The sequence below is a fragment of the Furipterus horrens genome, unplaced genomic scaffold (genome assembly GCF_987537825.1).
Source record: "Furipterus horrens unplaced genomic scaffold, mFurHor1.1.pri manual_scaffold_6, whole genome shotgun sequence".
In the NCBI taxonomy this organism is placed as follows: domain Eukaryota; kingdom Metazoa; phylum Chordata; class Mammalia; order Chiroptera; family Furipteridae; genus Furipterus; species Furipterus horrens.
Window position 1 is genome coordinate 64,944,891 of NW_028327176.1, and position 22,681 is coordinate 64,967,571.

At 35.7% G+C, this 22,681-nt stretch overlaps 1 pseudogene; it reads left to right on the top strand.

The window, feature by feature from the left end:
• Window positions 1-6,333: 6,333 nt before the first annotated feature.
• Window positions 6,334-21,896, top strand: LOC150006328 (peptidyl-prolyl cis-trans isomerase A pseudogene; annotated as a pseudogene).
• Window positions 21,897-22,681: the final 785 nt, after the last annotated feature.

Below are 22,681 nucleotides of genomic sequence, written 5' to 3' on the forward strand. Positions count from 1 at the left end.
AAATGTGCATATATCCTAAGAATGAAAAAGTGGAAAAAAATAATTTCAAGCAGATGGCAAAAAAAAAAAGTAGGGTTACCCTACTTAGACAAAATAGACCTTAAGTTAAAAATAGATGAATAAATGATGTTTCATTAAATAATCATAAAGAAGTTAACACATCAAGAAGATATAATAATTGTAAATATTTATGTAAGCAACATTGGAACAACTAAATATATAAAGCAAAAATTAACAGAACTAAAATTAAAAAAAAAAGCAATATTACAATAATAATCATTCTCAACAATGGATAGACAATCCAGACAGAGAATCAGTAAGAAAATAGTTGATTTAAATAACACTGTAGACAAAATTAGGCTAACAAGCATACACAAAACAGTCTATCCAACAACATCAGGTATGCATTCTACTAAAAGGCAGATGAAACATTTCTAGAATTAACCATAGATTAACCCACCAAACAGCAGATTTACGAAGATTGAAATGATATCAAAGATCTTTTCTAACCACATGCCATGAAACTAGATATCAATAACAAAAGTGAAAGTGAAATTTATAAACATGTGGAAATTAAACAATACCCTTTTGAACAACCAATTAATCAAGTAAGAAATTAAAGGAGGAAGAAAAGCTTATTGAGATAAGCGAATATGAAAAAATAATATACCAGACTTTTGAGACGCAGCAAAAGCAAATCTAAGAGGAATGTTTATAGCAATAAATACCTATATTAGGAAGCAAGAAAGATCCAAATTAACAACATAACTCTATGCAAGGAACTAAAAAAACAAGTACAATACAAACTGACCCCAAAATTAGCAAAAAAATAATAATAAAGTAGAAAAAATGAAATAGAAAATGAAAAAAAAATAGAAAAGGTTAACCAAAGTAAACTTGGTTCTTCATAAATATAAACAAAATTGACACACCATTAGCTTGACTAACTAAGGTAAAGGAGAAGGGATCCAAATTTAAAAAGTTATGAATGAAAAATGAGACATTACAACTGATATGGCAGGTTTAAAGGATCATAAGCTACTATAAACAACAATATGCTGAAAACTAGAAAGAAAATAGAAAAATTCTTAAAAATACAACTTACCAAGACTGAATCAGGAAGAAATAGAAGATCTTAACAAACTAATTATTAGTAAGAAGATTGGATCAATAATCAAATATCTCCCAATGAAGGTCAAGATCAGATGGCTTCACTAGTGAATTTTACCAAGCATATAAAGACAAATAATTAACATATATCTTTCTCAAACTCTTTCAAAATGTCAAAGAGAAGGGAATGTTCTCAGACTAATTTTATGTGACCAGCATTATCTTAATATCAAAACTATAAAATGACACTATTGGTAAAGAAAACTATACAGTAATATCCCAGCTCAATACAGATGTAAAATTTCTCAATAAAATACTATCAAACTCAGTTAAGCAACACATTAAAAGGACCATTCACCACGATCAAATGTGGAATTTAGCCCTGGGATGCAAGGATGGTTCAACATATAGCAATCAATCTATGAGATACATCATATCAATAGAATGAAAGAAAAGAACCATATTATAGTCCCAACAGACACAGGAAAAGGACCTAACATGAATGTCATTATAAAAACTGAAACAAATTAGGCATTTCCCTTGCCAGGTGGCTCAGTTGGTTGGAGCATCCTCTCATGCATCAAAAGGTTGCAGGTTTGATTTCTGGTCAGGGCACATATGAGAGGCAACTGATGTTTCTCTTTCACATCCATGCTTCCCTCTTTCTCTCTCTCTCTCTCTCTCTCTTTCTCTCCCTTCCTTTATCTCTAAAATCAATAAAAACATATCCTTGTGTGAGGATTTAAAAATTTAGGCATAGAAGGAATACATCTCAACATAATAAAAACCACATATGACAAGCCCACAGCAAACATCAGACTCAATGTTGATAGAATAAAAGCTTTTCTTCTAAGATAAGGAACAAAATAAGGTTGTCCTCTCTCACCATTTCTATTCAACATAGTCTTGGAAGTCCTAGCTAAAACAATCAGGCAAGAAAATAAAAGTAATCAGAATCAAAAAGGAAGAAGTAAGAATGTCTTTATTTGCAGCTGACATAATTTTATACACAGAAAATTATAGACTCAATAAAAAATCTGTTAGATTTAATCAGTGAATTTAGTAAAGTTTCATGATGCAAAATTTACATGCAAAATTCAGTAGTATTTCTATTGACTAACCACAAAATTTTGAAAATAAAAGTATAAAGAAATTGATCCTATATACAATAGCATCAGAAACAATAAAATACCTAGAAATAAATTGGACCAAGAAGGTGAAAAATCTCTACACTGAAAACTAAAGGATATTAATAAAAACAATTAAAGAAGACACAAATAAATTGAAAGGCATTCTGTATTCATGGATTGGGAGAATTAATATTACTTTTTAAAAATATTTTAAATTTTATTTTATTTATTTCAAGGAGAAAGAGAGAGAGAGAAACATGGACATGAGAGAAACAGTGATTGGTTGCCTCTTCTTGCACATGCTCCAACTGGTGAGCAAACCTGCAAAATAGGCATGTGCCCTGACCAGGAATCAAAACAGCAACCTTTAGCATTGATGAATTGATGACCAACCAACTTAGCCACACTAATCAGGGAAGAATTAATATTTTTAAAATGTCAGTATGACTGATAGCCATCTCTCAATTCAATGCAATTCCTATCAAGATTCCACTGTCATTTTTACAGAACTAGAAAAAAACACCCAAAATTTTATGTGGGATCACAAGAGACTTGAAGTAGACAAATCCTGAAAAAGAAAAGCAAAACAGGAGATATCATACTTCTTGATTTCAACCTATACCATAAAGCAATAGTCATCAAAATAGTATGAAACTGGCATAAAAACAGACACGTAGACCAATGAAACACAATCAAGAGACCAGAAATAAACCCAAGCATATATGGTCAACTAATATTTGACAGAGAGGCCAACAATACTCAATGGAAAAAAGACAATCTCTTCAATAAATGGTGCTGGCATAATTGGATATTTACATGTAACAGAATGGAACTGAACCCGTACCTTATACCACTGGCAAAAATTAACTCGAAATAGATTAAAGATTTAAGTGTAAGACCTGAAATCATGACATTCCCAGAACAACACAGGGAAAGTTTCTTGGCATGGGTATTTTTAATGAAATTTTAGATATAACATCCAAAACACTAGTAACAAATAAACAAAAAAAAAATGTGAGTGTAGATCAAACTAAAAATTACGTACAGCAAAATAAATAGTCAAAAAAGTGAAAAGTCAACCTAAACATGGTAAAAATATTTACAAATTATATATCGGATAAGGGGTTAATATTCAGAACATATAAAATTAATATAACTCAATAGCAAAAGAGCAAATAGCTCAACTGAAAAATGGACAAAGGAACTGAGTAGATATTTCTCCAGAGAAGATATATAAAACATTAACAGGTACATGAAAAGATACTCAAGATCACTAGTTGTTAGGGAAATTCTATGAAAAACTCAGTAAGATATCACTAATGCCTATTAAAATGGCTATCATCAAAAAGGTAAGAGATAACAAACATTGTCATGCATGTAAAGGAAAGAGAAGCCTTGAGTCCTGTTGGTGGTTGGTGGGATTGTAACTTGGTATACAGTATGGAAGATCCTCAGAAAATTAAAAATAGAACTACCACAAGATTCAGCAATTTCAATTCTGGGAATATACCCAAAAGTAACAAAATACCAACTCAAAAATATACTCCCATGTTAACCAGAATTATTTGCAATAGCCCATGACTTGGAAACAACTTAAGTGTCCATCAATGGAGAAATAAATAAAGAATTTGTGATATATGAGGTCTGTCTGGAAAAGTCCAGACATCATTAATATAAGGAGAATGGTTTACATGACTTAAATGTAAACTGGCAGCCAAGGAAAGTGGACTGGAATGTGCATGCATGAACAATGAAAATTAACTGTACTAGTCAGTGGGAACAGTAGATAGCCTTTGAATGGTTTGTGTACTGTGTGGCTGTTGCATTCAAAGTGAGTAGAACAACAAATCTGCATCAAATTCTGCATTGTTTGAACATTCCTCTGCAGAAACAACTTGGATGATTCAGAAGACTTTCATAAATGAAACAATGAGTGCATCACAAATAAAAGAGTAGCACAAATTCTTCAAAGATAGTTGAGAACCTGATAAAAGTGATACATGTTCTGAAAGGCCTGCAACAAGCAGAACACCTGAGAATGTTGAAGGTGTATGTGCTGCAATCAACAGTTGGGTGATGGACAGTGCAAGAACTAGAGCTGATCTAGGGATTCAAAAAACTACTCTGTCTGAATTTCTTAAAATGTTTTATTGATTATGCTATTACACTTGTCCCAATTTCTTCTCCCTCTTCTCCCCTCCACCCAATAATGCGCCTCCCTCCTGTTGTCCCCCCTCCCTTAGTCCATACCCATTGGTTGTGCATATAGTTCTTTTCAACATCTTCCTATCTACTCCACTCCCTCCTACTATGCTTCTTAATTTCTGCATCATCTCCCTCCCTTTCCCCTCCTGCTAACTTCCCCCCAATATGTTCCCCATACCTATAATTCTTTTTCCACTCTTGTTGCCTACTTAGTTTGCCTTTGTTTTGATTCCCTAGCTTCTGTTGTTGGTTGTTGTAATAGTTTTCATTTTAATGTTCATAGTTTTGATCCTCCTTCTTCTAAACAAGTCCCTTTAACATCTCATATAACAGTGATTTGGAACTAATGAACTTCAGTTTTACTTTGTCCTTGAAGCACTTTTTATGCCCTTCTATTCTGAATGATAGCTTCACTGGATAGAGTAATCATGGTTGTAGGTTTTTGCTTTTCATTACTTTGAATATTTCTTGCCAGCCCCTTCTTGCCTGCAGAGTCTCCTTTGAGAAATCAGCTGATAGTCTTATTGGGACCCCTTTGTACGTAATTCTCTTCTTCTCTCTTGCTGCTTTTAAGATTTTCTCTTTAATTTTTGACATTTTGATTATAATGTGTCTTGGTGTGGTTTTCCCTGGGTCCAGTTTATTTGGAACTCTCTTTGCTTCCTGGACCTGCAAGTCTCTTTCCTTCCCCAAGTTAGAGAAGTTCTGCTTCATTATTTTTTCACATAATTTTTCAATTTCTAGTTGTCCTTCTTCACCTTCTGGCAACCCTATAATTCAGATATTTGCTCTCTTACAGTTGATCCAGAGGTTTCTGAGCTTCTCTTCATTTTCCTCACTTTTTGTTTCCTCTTTCTGCACTGGTTGACTGTTTGTTCCTTCCCTATGTTCCGATTTGTTGATTTGATTCCTGGTTTTCCTTCTCTCACCACTTGTTTCATATGTGTTTTCATTTATTTCAGCAGGACTAGCCTTCATTCCTTCCCCATCTTGATTAAGTCCCACTGTTATTTCTGTAAGCTGTCTTATAACTATAGCTCTGAACTGAGCCTCAGAAAGACTATCTATCTGTTCATCCGTTAATTTGTATATTTGCTTTTTGGTCAGCTGTGTGATTGGTATCTCTATCATTATCCCTGTCATCCTGACAGGTGTGTTTACCTTTCCTTCTTGGATGGGGCTGTCACACTCTTATGCTATAGGGGGCAGAGCCCCATGCACTCATCACTACCGGGTGACCCTTCTCACCACACTGTGGTGCTTTGTGTGGAGGCAGGGATTCAAGATGGATTCCTGTCATTCACTCTACACTGAGAGACCAGGAGCTCCTCCTCCATCCCCACACCCTCTGGCCCTCACAGTCCAAGGCAATGGGGGTTTGCCTTTCTTGGCATTGGATTCACGAGGTGACAGGACTGGACTGCAGCTGGGGGTATTCCCAGGTGCTCCTTACCTCCCCTTAAATATTAGTGTCTGTGCTTATTGCAGTCCCACCACTTGTCACTGCAGCTGCCGCTGGCAGCACAGCTTGATATCTCTGCTCCAGCTTCACCCCTCCTACCTGTCCGGATGAGCACCACTTATTTATAACTTTATACATTGGACTTTTGTGTAGCTTTATTTTCTGGAACTTCTGGTTATTTATGGTTTTGTTGTAGTTGTAGTCCTTCTTAGTTGTGGAAGGAGACAGAGCATGTCAGTCTAGGCCTCCATCTTGGCCAGAAGCTTTCTATCTGAAATTTTGATGCAGTATTTTCGCATGAAATGTTTCATGGCAAATTTAATTCCACAGCTTTTGCTACCAGACCAGAAGGAACATTATGCTTCAGTTGCTAATGACTTGATTTAAATCACTACCAATGAACCATATTTTCCCAAGAAGGTCATAATGGAGAAGAATTGTGGGTCTACAGCTATGATCCAGGAACAAAGACCTAGTCATCCCAATGGAGGTAACCTGGTTCCCCATGCCTGAGAAAGTGCTGCAAATTCAGCAAAATCAAGACCATGTTAACTGTGTTTTTTGATTGGGAAGGTATTGTTCATCACAAGTATGCCCTTCGAAGCCAAACAATTGATAAGGAGTACTACCTCAATGACTTCACTGGTTGAGAGATGCAATATAATAATGGCCATAGCTATGGCCAACTTGTGACTGGCAGTTTCATCATGACAATGCCCGCTCATGCTTCAGGTGTCCTGCAGAGATTTTTGGCAAAACATCAAATCATCCAGGTGACTCATCCCCTGCTACAGCCCAGATTTATCCCCCTGTGACTTCTGGCTTTTCCCAAAACTAACATCACTTTTGAAAATGAAGAGATTTCAAACCCTTGATGAGATTCAGAAAAATACAATAGGACAGCTGATGGGGATTAGAACTGTTGAGGTTCAAGGTACCTACTTTGAAGGGGACTGAAGTGTCATTGTCCTATGTTCAAAATTTTTTGTATCTTGTATCTTTTTCAATAAATGTCTATTTTTCATATTACATGACTGGATACTTTCTGAACAAACTGCCTATAATTACCAGCAATAAAAAAAAAAAATTGAAAATCCTACCATTTACAACAGATCTGAAACTTGATTGTGTTATGCTGAATGAAATGAGTCAGAGAAAGACAAATACTGTAAGATCTCACTTATATGTGCTATCTTAAAAATTAATAACTAAACCCAAAACAACTAAACTCATAGAGAAAAAGATCAAATATGTATTTAACAGAGATGGGTATGAGGGAGGAGGAATTAGAGGAAAGTTGTCAAAAGGTACAAATTCCCAGTTATAAGATAAATAAGTACTAGAGATATAAAATACAACATGATGACTATAGCTAACATTGTGGTAGGATATATAGGAAACTGTTTTAAAAACGTATCCTAAGAGTTCTAATCACTACAATAGTTTTTTCCTTTTATTTTTCCCTTCCTTTTTTCTTTTTATTAAATCTGCATGAGAATGTGAATGTTAGCTGATTCTTTTGTGATAATCATTTTACAATATGTAAATTAAATTACCAAGCTGTACACCTTAAAATTATATAGTGATGTATGTCAAATATTTCTTAATAAAACTGGAGAAAATAGTTCAAACATATAAACAGATTTTTTCAATATATAAAAAAATTCATAGCTATTGAGAATTATTTTGGGAACATTTTAGGAAAAGTAATGGTTATTTTAGACATCACATATGGTTCATAAATTTAGTTTTTAAATTAGACAGACACATACAATATATGATAGCAAAAATAAAATATTAGTGCAGTATCATCAGCAATTTTTTGTGAAAATGTCATTAGAGAGTAACAAAACTGGACAGTAGTACAAGGTATTTTGTACTGTTACTTAACATAGAAATGGCCAATAGGATTTTGTTTCTATGAACTTGAGGAATCTAAAAACTTCATCATTAATCTAATGATCCCTTCTTTGCAACCTTATTAAAGTCTTGAGTATTACAATGTATGACAATTAAAATTGTATCACTTTTTATCATATTTTCAGTATTTTCCTAATTGTACTTGTTACCAAAAAGCAAGTTGGGGTTCCGCTGCCTGCTGCCACCCTCTAGGCAAAATTCCAAAGGCAAAAGTTTGGTGATAAAAGAAAGGAGTCTTTATTCAAAAGCAGACACTTAAGCCTATCAAGCCACAAGTAAAGCTAAACTCCAACACCTGGGTTCACCCATCTTTTCTCTTGTTAGTTTCTATGGGGTTAGTTTACAAACAAATACAATTTTGGAAGAATGGCAGGCTTCTGCCTCAGAGGTCATTCCCTCTAGAACACGCAAAGAATAAACCTGCCACCCTCAGCCAGGCCAGCCTGACCCTAGGCTGCACCCACAGTTCCTTCCCATCCCAAATACCTTCTGTTGGGAAATGCAGGCAGCTGCAGCACAATCATCTGGAATCCTGGAGGAAGAAGAGAGCCTGAGAACCAGAGCCAGCCAGTCCAGGAGTCAAAGAGCCTGAGAGTCCAAACCAGAGCCTGAACCTGAGAGAGAGGCAGCTCAGGAGCCAGAAAAGCTCAGGAGCCAAAGAGACAGTCCTCTTTTTATTTCCATTGGCTCTGGAGGCATTCAGCTTCTCAGCCAATCCCAGCCTAGACTACTTTCCATTCCCTAGGCAAACTCCTCCCATGGCCCCTCCTACTTTTCCCCAGTGATTTTAACCAGATCTCTCTATCATACTTACTACAAGCAAATGTTCATAAACTGCTAGAGAAAACTACTATGCTGCATGCTTCTATTACACAATATCTACCATAATGTGACATTTTAAAAGATAATATTCAACTCCAAATATTTTAACAATATAACCAGCTTTTTTGTTTGTTTCTTTAATAAGTTCCTTTTGCAAAAGAACTTTCTTTTATGTTCCTTAAATTACAAGCCTCACAGTTAACAAACAATCCAAATTCTTAAGAGATGATGATATGGAAAAATTAATTTACAGTAAATCATCCAAAACCATCAACACTGGATTGATGTACAGGAGAAAAATGACACCTGACTTTCTTCCAATTTCCTTTTCATCGTGATGGGTTTTGTATTTCTTGCTAAAGCATGCTGAGCCAATTTGGTAAATATTATATTGATGATTGATGTCTCCATATGATTTATTGTGTAACATAAAATTCCTTTCAGGCTAAAAGCAAGATCCTCTTTTTGTAAAAAAAACAGAAAACAACTTTAAACCTTGAGCAAACCTATTTCTAGATTTCATATTCTATGATTTGGTGAATAAGGTTCCAAATCTTGATTTTCTCTCTCTTTTCTAGATTATTTTTATACATGCTCAAATCTCATTCCCTGAACTGAGAAGGACAACTTGTTTTCATCGGTCTTCAGCCTGCTCTAATGTTTTTGTTCATTGAGAAGACTATTCTCTGTATTTTTTTCAGCAATATTCAGACATTTATTCATTCATGCAATAATAGTTTTAATCTTCTAAAATGTGCTAGGTGTTACTTTTAAATATAGATGCAGCAATGCATAAAATAGGCAGAATCCTACTCACTTAAAACGTGATTACTAGCATGTTGAAGAGTGTACCCAGAGGATGGAGATAAATAATAAATTAACATGTAAATAATTTCAGAAAGTGACAAGATCAGGAAGAACAGAAAAAGAAAGTGATAGAGTATGAAATAATTACATACCTCAACAACAAAATAGAGAAACTATTTTAGGGGTTAATAATATGCATTCAATATATATATAATTATATACTATCATTGTTATTATTGGTAAGAAGATTTTTTATTTGAAATATAGTTTGAACAACATGCATTTAGGTAAGAGGAGGAGGGGTTGACCTGCCTAGGGCAACAGGCTCTCTAAGGGCACAGGAGCAGCTTGTGTGCCCCAAGCTCCTTCTGAAGAAGATCTGCTTCTGGGTGGCTGCCTTCCTTGTGTGTTTCCTGCCCTCCAAGGTTCCAAACAGAAGTGTGTTGCAGGAATTTTTCCTACCTACACACACAGGATAAGCCAGTGTGACCATTAACTCTCCAGAACTATTTTTGGGGAAAAAAATCAGAGGAAACAGAAAGAAAGGGCAAGGTGACAATGGAGCCTTTATCAGGGCATGTTGAACAAAGCTCTAACAGGGACAGGGTCAGCACTCCTCATCCTCCTTCTCAGGCTCTGATGGCAGGGAGGAGAACTGCCTCTATAGGCCAAGAGAGCTTAGAGAAGTCCCCTCACTGAAAACAGCAAGGGGAGCACCCCAGAGCAGCTGCTGAGAGGTTTTAAGCTAAGTTGACAGCATTGGATTCAGGCTACTTAAGCAAAATTGGGGTTGAAAAATACATAGACAAGAGGATACATATGGCACACTTCCTGGTACATGGAATGCAAGATAGATAGATAGATAATAGATGATAGATTAGATGGATAGATGATAGATAAATAGATAGATAGGGTGAGTCAAAAATAGGTTTACAATGGTATATGAGTTTATTCTTGTATTATTATTTATTACTTATTGTATTATTATTTTTCATATTATAACTGCAAATCTACTCTTGTCCCATCCTGTATATATATAGTGCCAGGAAAGAACAAGACGTAAAATCTGTCTTCAAATAGTTTCAAATAAAAGGGGTACAATAATGTAGCTTATGATAATGCAAATCAAGTTGTAACATGATCTACTTTTGGGTCCAGATATCCAGGCTGGTGAGGTGGATAGACTTGCCCAGTCATTTCATGACGTCCACTACAATGCCACCTGGCAATGCACCTAATAAATGTGTTGGATCCCATTTATGGCATTATGCCAAGTTTTGTCACCCTTATTTTCTAGTTGCTACTCATCAAAATTGTCCATATTCCTTTATTGGCACGTCTCATATATAAATATTTTATATATAAATAAAACCTCAACTTTGAGGGAAAAAAAAAGTTTCATTCCCAACACTGGAAACTGTGCCAGACATGACCACAAAATTGCCCTTGAAGGAAAGCTTATTAAATGATAAAATGTCCTTAAAGTAGAAGATATGAGTTTACATCTATACTTAAAATCCTATTTGCTATGTGGAAGAGGAAAAGGTCTGTGTCTTTGTGAGATCTGAGTTTTCTTATTAATAAAATAAGTGAATTCATAATGATTACTAAGTGGGCTTTTGTGATGGAAAAATAATGCAAATAAAATACACTCTAATATCCATTGCACAAAGAGGATAGATAGTATATATATCATTCAAAATATTTCCGTAGTAACTACAAGCACTTAATAGAACTGGAACACTGCTTCAATTCATGAAACACTGTGCTCACTCAGGTCAATGCTGTATTAAAGTCGTGCTTATCATGCGAGGAGATGAGCAAGGGGCCCAAGAGCATGTTAGTATAACAAATATTTATTAGATATTTATTACTTGCCTCCCACACTGCATGTTCCCATCAAAAAATGAAAATAAAAACACTATTCTGAGCTTTGGCAAATTTTCAAAGAAGGTAGACCGGACATATGGCATGAATCTTATCTAATTAGTCGGGCAGATTGATTCTACTTTAGCCAGGGGCTCTACTATTCTTACTCACTTAGTTTTGGCTTCCATTTTTATTTCTAAAGCCCAGGCTCAGGATAAAATGTCTTATGTTCATAAAGCACCAACTGCATGTCAGGAACACTTGCTTTCCTAAATATGTATGTATATCTTTACAATGTACCTCTGGAATAATTATTATCAGCAAGTTGGCTCCTCGAATCTAACTACTTATGCCTCAGTTGCTTATTCATAAGTATGAATAGCACCTACTTACCTCATAGAATCAGTGTGAAAATTAAATGTAATATATAGGTAAAGTGATTAGTTTAGTATATTGCATTCTTGTTATTAAGATAAAAACGGCCATCTCCATTCTACATATGGGGGCCAAAGTAATTTAAAAAGAAACAATTTGCACTAACTGTTAGAGAACATCACCTTGAATCTTGAACTGGGTTCTTTTGATTCCCTGCTCTATCCAGTCATAACAACATCGTGTGACATCACCATTTAACTCGTGAAATTCCTGGCTCTCAAAATGGGCATCAGAGAAGTAATAAATTCTGATTTTCCTATTACATTTCCTAGAATTCTGCCCACAACTTGGCTAAGAACTCTATCCTTTGTGTCAGTAACAATTTCCTGTTAATTTCTCTCAAAGCTGCTCTTAGAGGTTCAAAGGCAGACACATGTTTCTGAAACCATTGGAAAATGATGCAGGGCTCACTTATGCTTTAATTAAATCCATATGTCTTGTTCTTAATTACTATAATTATAAGTTTTATTATAGTTAAAATTTTAAATTTATTTGTATTTACAGAACATAGTTATATAGTTATGTCTAGGAATCATAGATAATTTTATAATCACCTCAGGATATTCTGTAGTCAAAAAGTTTCAATAGTTTGTTAAGAAAAGGTAAAAGGGAGAGACAGAGAGAGAGAGAGAGAATTTTAGAACTAGAAAGTGCTTGGAAGAATTGTGAAATATTGCCAGATTTATAACACAACCGAAGTTTCATGACAGAATTTATGATTAAGTATCATATTTTTAAATATCTAGTGTACTATACTGTAACATAGGTAGAAGTTTAATTAACTTTAATTTAGAAAACTTAAGGTTTTTTCCTAGTTCTTGAATAAATTTTATTTTTCATTCTCCATTTTTCTCAACTATAATATGGCCCTAAAAATGTTTCTGTGCCCACCTCACAAGCTTAGTGTGCACATTTAAAGCATCAAACATGAATGTGGACCCAAGAGTCTAAAACTGAACAAATATGAAGAATTGTTACCATTATTATTTTTGTCCACTGCTCCTAGACTGAAGTGTTGATTCTGTCATTTATGCAAGTCATTAAAAAAGTGTATTGATCCAGAATTTACATTACTTCTATATCCTAAAGTAATTATTGTCATTATCATTACCATCACCCACGCTGAAGTCAAAATTAGTGGTATTAGTTGGTTGGTTCTCCTAGGAACCTGCAATTAGCAAATGCAAATTTTTCCTTATAGAATGCTTAATCATACAGCTGAAGAAATCACGACAGGAGGATTTTTACAAAATAAAATGTCACATTAAATACCAAACAAAAAAATACACAAAACAGAACAGCTAAAGAAACAAACCCTTACAAGTTAGTCAATATAACTACTCATAATATTTGCGGATTTAAATGTTTTGCAGATACAATTATAAAATAAGCATACTTCTTATCATATAATTTTCTATTGGTTTTAGAGAGAGTGGAATAAGGAAAGAAAGTGAGGGAGAGAAACATTGATGAGAGAGAGAAACATTAATTGGTTTTTGCCTCTTGCACATGCCCCAAGTGGGGGCTGAACCCATAACCCATGTATGTGTCCTGACCAGAAATCAAACCTGACCCTTCAGTTTACAGGACAATGCCCAACCAACTGAGTCACAACAGCCAGGGCAAAAAGTACCCATTTTTAACAGCTAAATTGAACTCCTAGAAATTATACACAGACACACACACATCCTTTTTAAATTGCTAAATAAAGATTAGCCACAACAAGAGTCCATTAGTGAGGAAGAGAAAAGATCTGGATAAATCATTCAAAAAGAAGCACAGAATAACCACTAGAAAGTGTGGAGGAAAGACTAAGCAGTACAGAGGTGAGTGTAAGATTATATGAGCAAATCTACATTAATATACATCCTAACATAGTTCAAGAAAGATGGGGAATCATATATTTAAGACATAATGATCAAGATGTTTCTAAAATTTATAAAAGACAATAATCCTCAGATTCAGGAACCTAAAACAAATTCTAAGCAGGATAGTTTAATGCAACTGTAACATTATACTAAAATACTATAGAAAAAGAAAACAGTCAGAAAGAGTAGGCAAATTGTTTATGAAAAGAATGTAAATTAGATTGTGGAGATGGTGAGGATTAAAATTTAAACAAGATAGGCAGGAAGGATTTATTTAAGGGGAAACAAAAAGCAATAACAGAAATAGGTGAGAGGGTAAATGGGCTACTAGCAGAAAGAGTACTCCAAGTAAAAGACGCAACAAGTAGGCATGAATCAGGACAGCATGAGCAAAGAAAGGTTGGGTGAAACAGGGACCCCGGACTAGAACCATCCATTGGTATCACCTGGGTGTGAGAAACCGCTCCTTGTGGTTTAGGGAATTGTAGCCCTGGCTGAGCATGATCTGCCATTGGCATTCTGTCTGTTCTTGTCTTTAAGTCTCAACATAAGGCTGCGTGTGGAACATAACTGAAAACCACTCAGAGGGTTTCCATGGGAATTGGATTTAAAGAATGTTTATTATGCATTAGAACTTGCTCTGCTTTTCTTATCTTTAATGTAACATAAACAACCTCTAGATAGGAATGTATGAAACCTTGCACCTAATGCCAGTGTCACGTCAAGATGTTTGATAGACTCTGACACAGACTGGTCACTGTGCCCTCTGTAGTGGGACATGCAATCTGTTATTGTCAACTGTAATCCAAATGCCTAAAAGCTATTGATGATTCATGAATTTTGACCTTGTATCTCCCATGTATATCCTCTTAAATAAAAGGCATGAGGAAAGGAGGTCTAATTGCTGTTCTCCCCTAGAGAGAGCAGCTACCTTCCTTTCCCCAAACATAATAAAGTGTCCTGTCCTGCGTAAATTTGTTCCACTGTGGTCATGAAACCTCTGCTGGACAGAGTAGTTTCCAACCAAGCCAGGGCATTGGAGGCCCCCCTTCCTCATCTGAGAGTTTGTTGCAAATGAAGAAACTAAGGCCCCCTACCCAGACTTACTGAATTAGTTCTGCATTTTGACAAAACCCCTAAGTGATTCCTATTTGGAAATAAATTTTAGAAGCACTGAGCTAGACCAAATTAGGAGATGACCAAAATGAGTGGCTAGATACATAAAGCCTTGCTGGATTTTCAACCTGATTGATAAAATAGTTATTGTATGACAGGGAGAAGAACAGTGAATGATCTCAGGATATTGCTGGCTCAGCTGCCTCTTTTGTGTCAGTCATTAAAAGAAGAACTCATGGATGTGGACAACAGTGAGGAGATTGATGAGGGGTGAGGGTGGTGGGTGAAAGTGGAAGAGATCATAGAGGGGATCAATGGCAATGGAAAAAATACAAAAAATAAATAAAAATAAAAGACATTACTTCCTTAAGACAGTTTACAAATTGTGACAGCATTGTCATAATAAATGTACAATTTCACAATGAGTAATGTGAAAATGTTCCCTACAACTGCACAGTCTACCCAGTCATATATTGCAGGCCCACAGCTTTCATTGTTAGGGATCACCCAGCGTTCCATGGAGAATAGCCTGTTAGTGAAAAGGAATGGAAGTGCAAATACCAGCCAGAAGATTTGTCAACAATCCAAGTAAAGGTGATGATGGCTTGTTTTAAGTGGGAAAAAGTTGTAGAATTCTGGATAGAATTTGAAGATATCACAGACAGGATTTACTGATGGATTAGATTTGGGTTTTAAGATAAATAAAGATGTTAAAGATGAAGCTAAAACCTGAGAAAAGGAAAGCCAGAGTATTGCTTAATAAGTAGAAAGTTTTGGGTAAAATTAATTTAATGTGAAGACGAGATATCAGTGGTCCAGTTTTAGACAAATGAGCTCTGAGGTGCCAATTAGACATCCAAGTGGATGTATTGAGCAGTCACCACATTTATAAAACTAAAGTTAAAAAAAAAGTGTTTTGTTTGGAGGTATAAGTTTGCAAATCATTATCTTAAAGATGATGTTTAAGTGGATAAACTTAGCTGGTGGCCATATGTACACAGAGAGAACAGAAAGGTTCATGGGACCCTGCCTCCAAACTTTGTATCACATCAATGTTTAGGGTTGAGGAGATCAGGAAAAATCAGCTAGGAACATGGAAAAGAAACAACCAATTAAGGAGGAAAAAGTTAAGATTTCAAAGCCACAGGAAAATATCTTTCTAGAAGGAGTAAGCAGTCAATTATGTCAAGTGAAGAAAATACAGAATACATTGTTGATTTTTAAAAAGATTTTATTTATTTATTTTTAGAGAGGAAATAAGGGAGAAAGAGAGGGAAAGAAACATCAATGTGTGGTTGCATCTAACAGACCCCCAACTGGGGACCTGGCCTGCAATGCAGGCATGTGCTCTGACTGGGAATCAAACCGGGAACTCATTGGTTCACAGGCCAGTGCTCAGTCCACTGAGCCACACCATCCAGGGCACACATTGTTGATTTTGACAAAAAGAATACCCTTTTAAATTTACTTTTTTTACCTTTTGTATACATTTTTATTTTTCTTGCTCATTAACATTTGTAAGCATAATAAATTGGATGTAGTAATATCCCATTATGAAACCCACCAATGTTTTAAAATTTTTATTTTCTTATTTTTTCAATCACTTTTAAAAAATAATTTTAATTGTATTTTTATTACCATTTAGTCTCTTCATACCCCCTCCCCCAACAATCAACACACTGTTGATTAATTTTCTACATCTCACAAATTTGATTTATTTCCAGGTGCTTTTTTTAACAGTAAAATTATTAATCATTTTGTTTTCCTCAGATCTCTCAAGGAATTAATCAGAGCTCTCTGTCTTGAAACAGTGCAGCAGAGTGCATTGTGTTTTTCCTAAAGATGGGTTTAAAGAATTTTGAGCTGGTTCTTTCACAGAGGAGAGATTTGATTTTTTATTGTTCTACTGATCACACAAGGTATAACTTCTCTCTATCTTTCTTTCAGTGTTATTGGGCATACAGTTTAGATAGAAAATCTGCCTAGGAAGGAAGGCTGCATATCACTGTTGTCTTCCCTGCCTCACTATTAAATACTAGCAGGTTTGAAATACTTATTAGACCAGTGAAATTACTCATTTTAGATACCACGTAGATTCCTCCAATTTTGACCTGGTACTATACAAGTTACACCTAGAAATGACATAAGGGCAATATAAATGGTAGAGAGAAAACTTCAGCCTTGTAATTGCCAACCATGTGGCTATATATCATATAGGCAGGGTAGTGGAAAACTTTAACCAAGAATGAAAAAATCTTGATGTGTAGTTTTGACAATGAAGATGGCTTCCTTCCTGTGTTGAATTATTCAGTATAAAATTATTCAGATTCTATCCAGGCAGAGAATCTCAGTTCTACTTCATGGAAAATAGCTAACACACAAGGAAGTTGTAAGGTTAAATTTCATATATAAGTGAAGTTGCCTAGTACAGTGACTACAACATAGTAAAGTCAATGAAGGCTAGTTTTGTTTTTCTTCCTCCTACCTTAGTTTCCCATTTGTTTCTTTGTTTATTCTTTTATTTCTTCCCTTACACCCATTCTCTTTCATTCTATCTACTCTCTCCTTCTTTCCTTTCTCTTCCACTCTCTCTCTTCCCCCCACATCTCTCACACCAACTGATTTTATTTTTTAATTATTTCAAAATTATAAAATACTGATAATATTGTAAATAAAAATGCATGGAATTTTTAAAATTCAGATGTCTCTGGGCACAGAGCATAGTTATTCTACAAAAACATGAGTCTAGGAATAGTGGTGAGATCTGAGAGTGAGAAGCACAGAAGATTTCAAAGGATGCAGCAAAGTACTCCCTGTGGATTTGATCTCAACTGGACTTAGGGTGAAGCATTCTCTAATGGAGGAGATCCTTATAAAGACAGTGAGATTTCTCAAAGCCCACATTCCAAAAACAGGATTGAGCTGATTGTTGTTATTAGGAGATCCAGCCTCTCCATGGATCTTCAGGTTTTCATACTCAGCTGAATTGGATACAACCACTGAGATATCAGATAAAGTCAGTACATTTACTTTCATTACTGAGTCCCCAGGACCTCCATAGATAAAATGGTTCATTCAATTACAATCCAACTTCCAGTAAAAATATTCAGATCACCTTTTTTTCAGCTTCTCTGAAAATATATTATAAGATATGTTGGCAAAGGCACTGGTGAAATCAGTTTTCTTGAGACTGAAATTATTTTGCCCATCTATAAACAAAGAAATCTCATTAAAACTTTCTATTAAATACAAAGGATTATTTTCTTCTCCAAATTATGTCCATATACAACTGAAGAAAATTGTGATTAATAATAAATATTGGTGCCCTGGCCAGTGTGGCTCGGTTGGATGGACATCATCCCATAAACCAAAAGGTCATTGGTTCAATCCCCGAGGAGGGCACATGAGTAGGTTGCAGTTCGGTCTCCCGTTGGAATGTGTGTGGGAGGTAACTGATCATTGTTTTTCTCACATTGATGTTTCTCTCTCTCTGAAATTAAATAAATAAATAAATATTACTAAATAAACCATTGTTCATTGAAAAAGTGGGGGACTATTTTAATAGTGTTCTTCTGTTTTTTTCTTGTCAGTTAAATTTACTCTGTTGCCATTTTTCATTCTACTAGAAACTTGGAGTACATATAGAATGTACAGTATATTCATGTGGGCTTAGTCAAAATAGTGTAAATGTATTCAAGAAAAACTATCAATGCCCAAAATGTAATATATTCAGTCTTAGGAATACAGATTTTCTCAATATTCTATCTTACATAGATTTCATTGATTTTTCTATTTGTGTAGAATTGACTGTCTTTTTCATTGCTAATTTTATGGGGCTAGTAGTCAAGAACAATAGTAAGCAATATTAATAAAAATATATTGAGAAGTACGACCCAGAAGCGGGGGCAGATCAAGGTCCCAGCGGCACAGCTAAGCAACGAGCAGATGGCACGCCTAAGGGACGAGGAGGTGGACAACCTAAACGAAGCGCAGTTTAAGGCACTGCTGATTAGGATGCTCACAACTCTGACAACAAAGATTACACAGGACAGGAAAGAATGAAGGCCGTCCTGGCTGAAATGAAGGAAAATCCACATGAAACAAGTGGTGAAGGAAAGGAAACCGGGGTTCAGATCAACAAACTGGAACACAAGGAAGAAACAGACAGCCAACCAGTACGGGAGGAGGGAATGAGAGTCAGAAAAGATGAGGAAAGGCTTAGGAACCTCTGGGACAGCTATAATCGTGCCAACATCCGAATCATAGGGGCGCCAGAAGGTGAAGAGGGAGAGCAAGGAATTGAAAAATTATGTGAGAAAATAATGAAGGAAAACTTCCCTAATTTGGGGGTGGAAATGGACATATGCATCCAGGAAGCACAGAGAGTCCCAAACAAACTAGACCCAGGGAGGACCACACCAAGACACATCATAATCAAAATGCCAAAGGTTAAGAATAAAGAGAGAATCTTAAAAGCAGCAAGAGAGAAGAGGAGAATTAACTTATAAAGGAGCACCTATAAGACTATTGGCTGATTTCTCCAAAGAAACTTTGCAGGCAAGAAGGGACTGGCAGGAAATATTCAAAGTGATGAAAAGCAAGGACCTACAACCTAGATTACTCTATCCAGCAAAGCTGTCATTCAGAATGGAAGGGTAGATAAAGCGCTTCCCAGACAAAGTAAAGCTGAAGGAGTTCATCATCACCAAGCCATTATTATGTGAAATGTTAAAGAGACTTACTTAAGGAAAAGGATATCAAAACTATGAACATTAAAATGAAAACAGGATCACAACTATCAACAACAGAAGCTGGGGGATGAAAACAAAGGTAAACTAAGCAGACAACTAGAGTGGGAATAGAATCGTAGGTGTGGGAAGCATGTGGGGGGAGGGCTGCTGGGAGGGGGAAGGGGAGAGGGAGGGAAAGGGTGCAGGGATTAAGAAGCAAGGTAGGAGGGTGGGGAATGGACAGGGGGATGCTGGGAAGAGCTTTATGCACAACCCATGGACATGGACTAAGGGTGGGGGGCTGCTGGAGGAAAGGGGGTTGCTGGGTGGAGGGGAGCAAAGGGAAAGAAACTGGGACAACTGTAACAGCATAATCAATAAAACATACAAAAAAATTTATTTCTTCTATATATAAAGAACTTGAACAACAACAAAAATTAAATCCTCAAGAGATAACTGGGGCAAAGACGCGATGGCCACTATCCACTAAGGGACTAAAACTAAGTTAAATGGTTAAGCTCACCATTAAAAGGCCAATACATATTAAATATGTATTATGTATTTATATAAGAAGTCCCTGGCTGGTTTGGCTCAGTGGATTGAGCGTCGGCCTGCGAGCTAAGTGTCGCTGGTTCGATCTTCCAGTCAGGGCACATCAGAGAAGGAAAACTCTGACTCCAAAAAACCTCCGCTGCCTTGCAGCATACCTCTTCAGGGGAAAGGCTAAGGGAGTAAACCCCGACAGAAAATCCGGAGCCAGAGTCCCTAAGGTGGTTTGACGTTGTAGTCAACACCGGCAACTCCTGCGGCGCACCTGAAGCCAAGCTGTATTGACTCCGTCTTTCCCTTGGACCCTTCAGCTGCGAAGAGAGGGGGGGTCTGCTGCATGGGCAACAGCAGACCCTCCATATCACCCTGCCCAGGCTCTGTAGCTTCAGCTTCACTGGAGAGGACACTCCAGAGTCATCGCAAGATGTCGATTCAACACGGGAGGAGACAGATACCGTGTCACTCCCGAGTCGGACTGCACAGCCATTCTCGGCGGTGCAGATAGACTCTTAAGAAGCTACACCATCGTCTCTCGAGACGGACGGCTGCCGCCGCCGCCGACGATTGACTTCTAAAATAAATGGCCAGGTTTTCATTGTTTTCCTACTTCTGTTTAAATTTTTGATTGACAAAGAATGTTGTATACATGTATTAATTTAATTAATGTATGTAATACAAATAGTGTACCTATAAAAATCTAGAAATAAAAACATCAGCATATCATATATATATATCAAAATTACAGATTTGAGTCATCTCAACTGTGTTACAGATGGGGTAATTCTACCCAGATATATATGCATGTCTGTTTATACTGCTTCTGTGTCTGACAATCTGTATCTTTTGTAAATCAGGTCATAATTCCAAGCTGTAACCTTATTTTAAATATTTCACTTTTAATTATTCAATAAAAGAGAAAAACAAAAGACTAAATAATTCTTTTTAAAAGAAAATCAGTTGCATTATTTTACTTAAAAAATAACCCCAATGAATAGTTAAGATGGGAGAAAAAACAAATAATAATTTTTTGAAGTGATTTATATTTATGATGATGACAGGCCTGGCCATGAAGTTCTCTGATCATTGTTATTAACATGTGAGCCATTATTGTGTTTATAAGCATTCTGCTTATTCTGTACCTGCTCCTTCTAAAATTTGGAGTCAATTATTTGCTGAAAATCATTGGTTTCCATCACTTTCTGCCTTTAAAAAAATGTATTAGTAGACAAAATGATTACAATAGTATCATTTTCATACTACTAGTTATTTTTCTTTCTAAAACATATATAATAAAAAATATGCTAAAATTACATTGAATATTGTACTGTCAAAACATTTCATATAATAATAATAATAACTTCTAGCCACTATGTTATGACATTTGGCTTCAGCTTCTTTAAGAATTAGAAAATATGTGCCAGCCATGGTCAACCTCACTGTGTTCTCCCTTGGGCCATGTTACCTTCAGCTGTTTGCAAAGTTTTAAATTCAAGAAATCTTTTATGCTCTGAGCACTGGGGAGAAAGGATTTGGTTATAAAGGTTCCTACTTTTACTGAATTTTTACAGGATTTCTGTGCCAGGGTGCTGACTTTATAGGCCATAATGGCACAGGTAGCAAGTCCACCTATGGGGAGAAATTTGATGAGAATTTTATCCTGATGCATATGGGTCCTGGCATTTTGTCCATGGCAAATGCTGCACCCAACACAAACAGTTTCCAATTTTTCATGTGCACTGCCAAGAACGACTCATTGGACATCAAGCATGTGGTCTTTGGAAAGGTGAAAGACGGCATGGATTTTGTGGTAGCCATGGAGTGCTTTTGGTCCAGACATGGCAAGACTAGCAAGAAGATCACCATTGCTGACTAGGACAACTCTAATATATTTGACTTGTGTTTCATCTTAACCACCAGACCATGGCTTCTGTAGCTCAGAAGAGCACCTCTTCATCCTCATCTGCTCTGAATTCTCTTTAATTTTCATGGACTCCTTGCAGTTCATTGAATTCCATATCTTCCTTATCCCCTCTAATCCTAACTGGATGGCAGAATTAAGTTTATTGTTATGAAGTAAAAACAAAAAAAAAAGATTGAAAAATTACAAGTATTATGAGATTGGATGAAACTATAAAATGTAAAGTTTCTTTTTTTTAAAAAGTACTTCAAACAACTGAAAAGAGAAGACAATGTCCTTGAAAGAATATAAGCACTTAGAAATCATAAGATATAACAAAGTTATTATGAGGTACCATATTTTTAAAACATGTAAGACTAAATGTAAAATTTATGTAACTGCATAAAATTATAAACTGATTCTAAAAAACTACCTTGCCAATTCAATTTTTAAATCTGCACATTATATATACTATTTTTACATTTAATAATTCAGCTAAATATCTTAACCAGCTTATCAGTTACACAATTTCTTCAAATACTATTATTTGGGAATATATTTGAGGTGCATAAAGAAAAAAGCAAAGTCTATTATCTAAAAGACCTTGTCTTACTTATATCTTTATATTTTAATCTCACTTCTGTTAACCATATTTCATATATTGAAAAGCATGCAAAGTAAAGGATTGCTACATTAACTGTTCTTTCACAAAAACATACAACAATAAAATAAAATTATGAAGGCATGTGATATATCTGAGC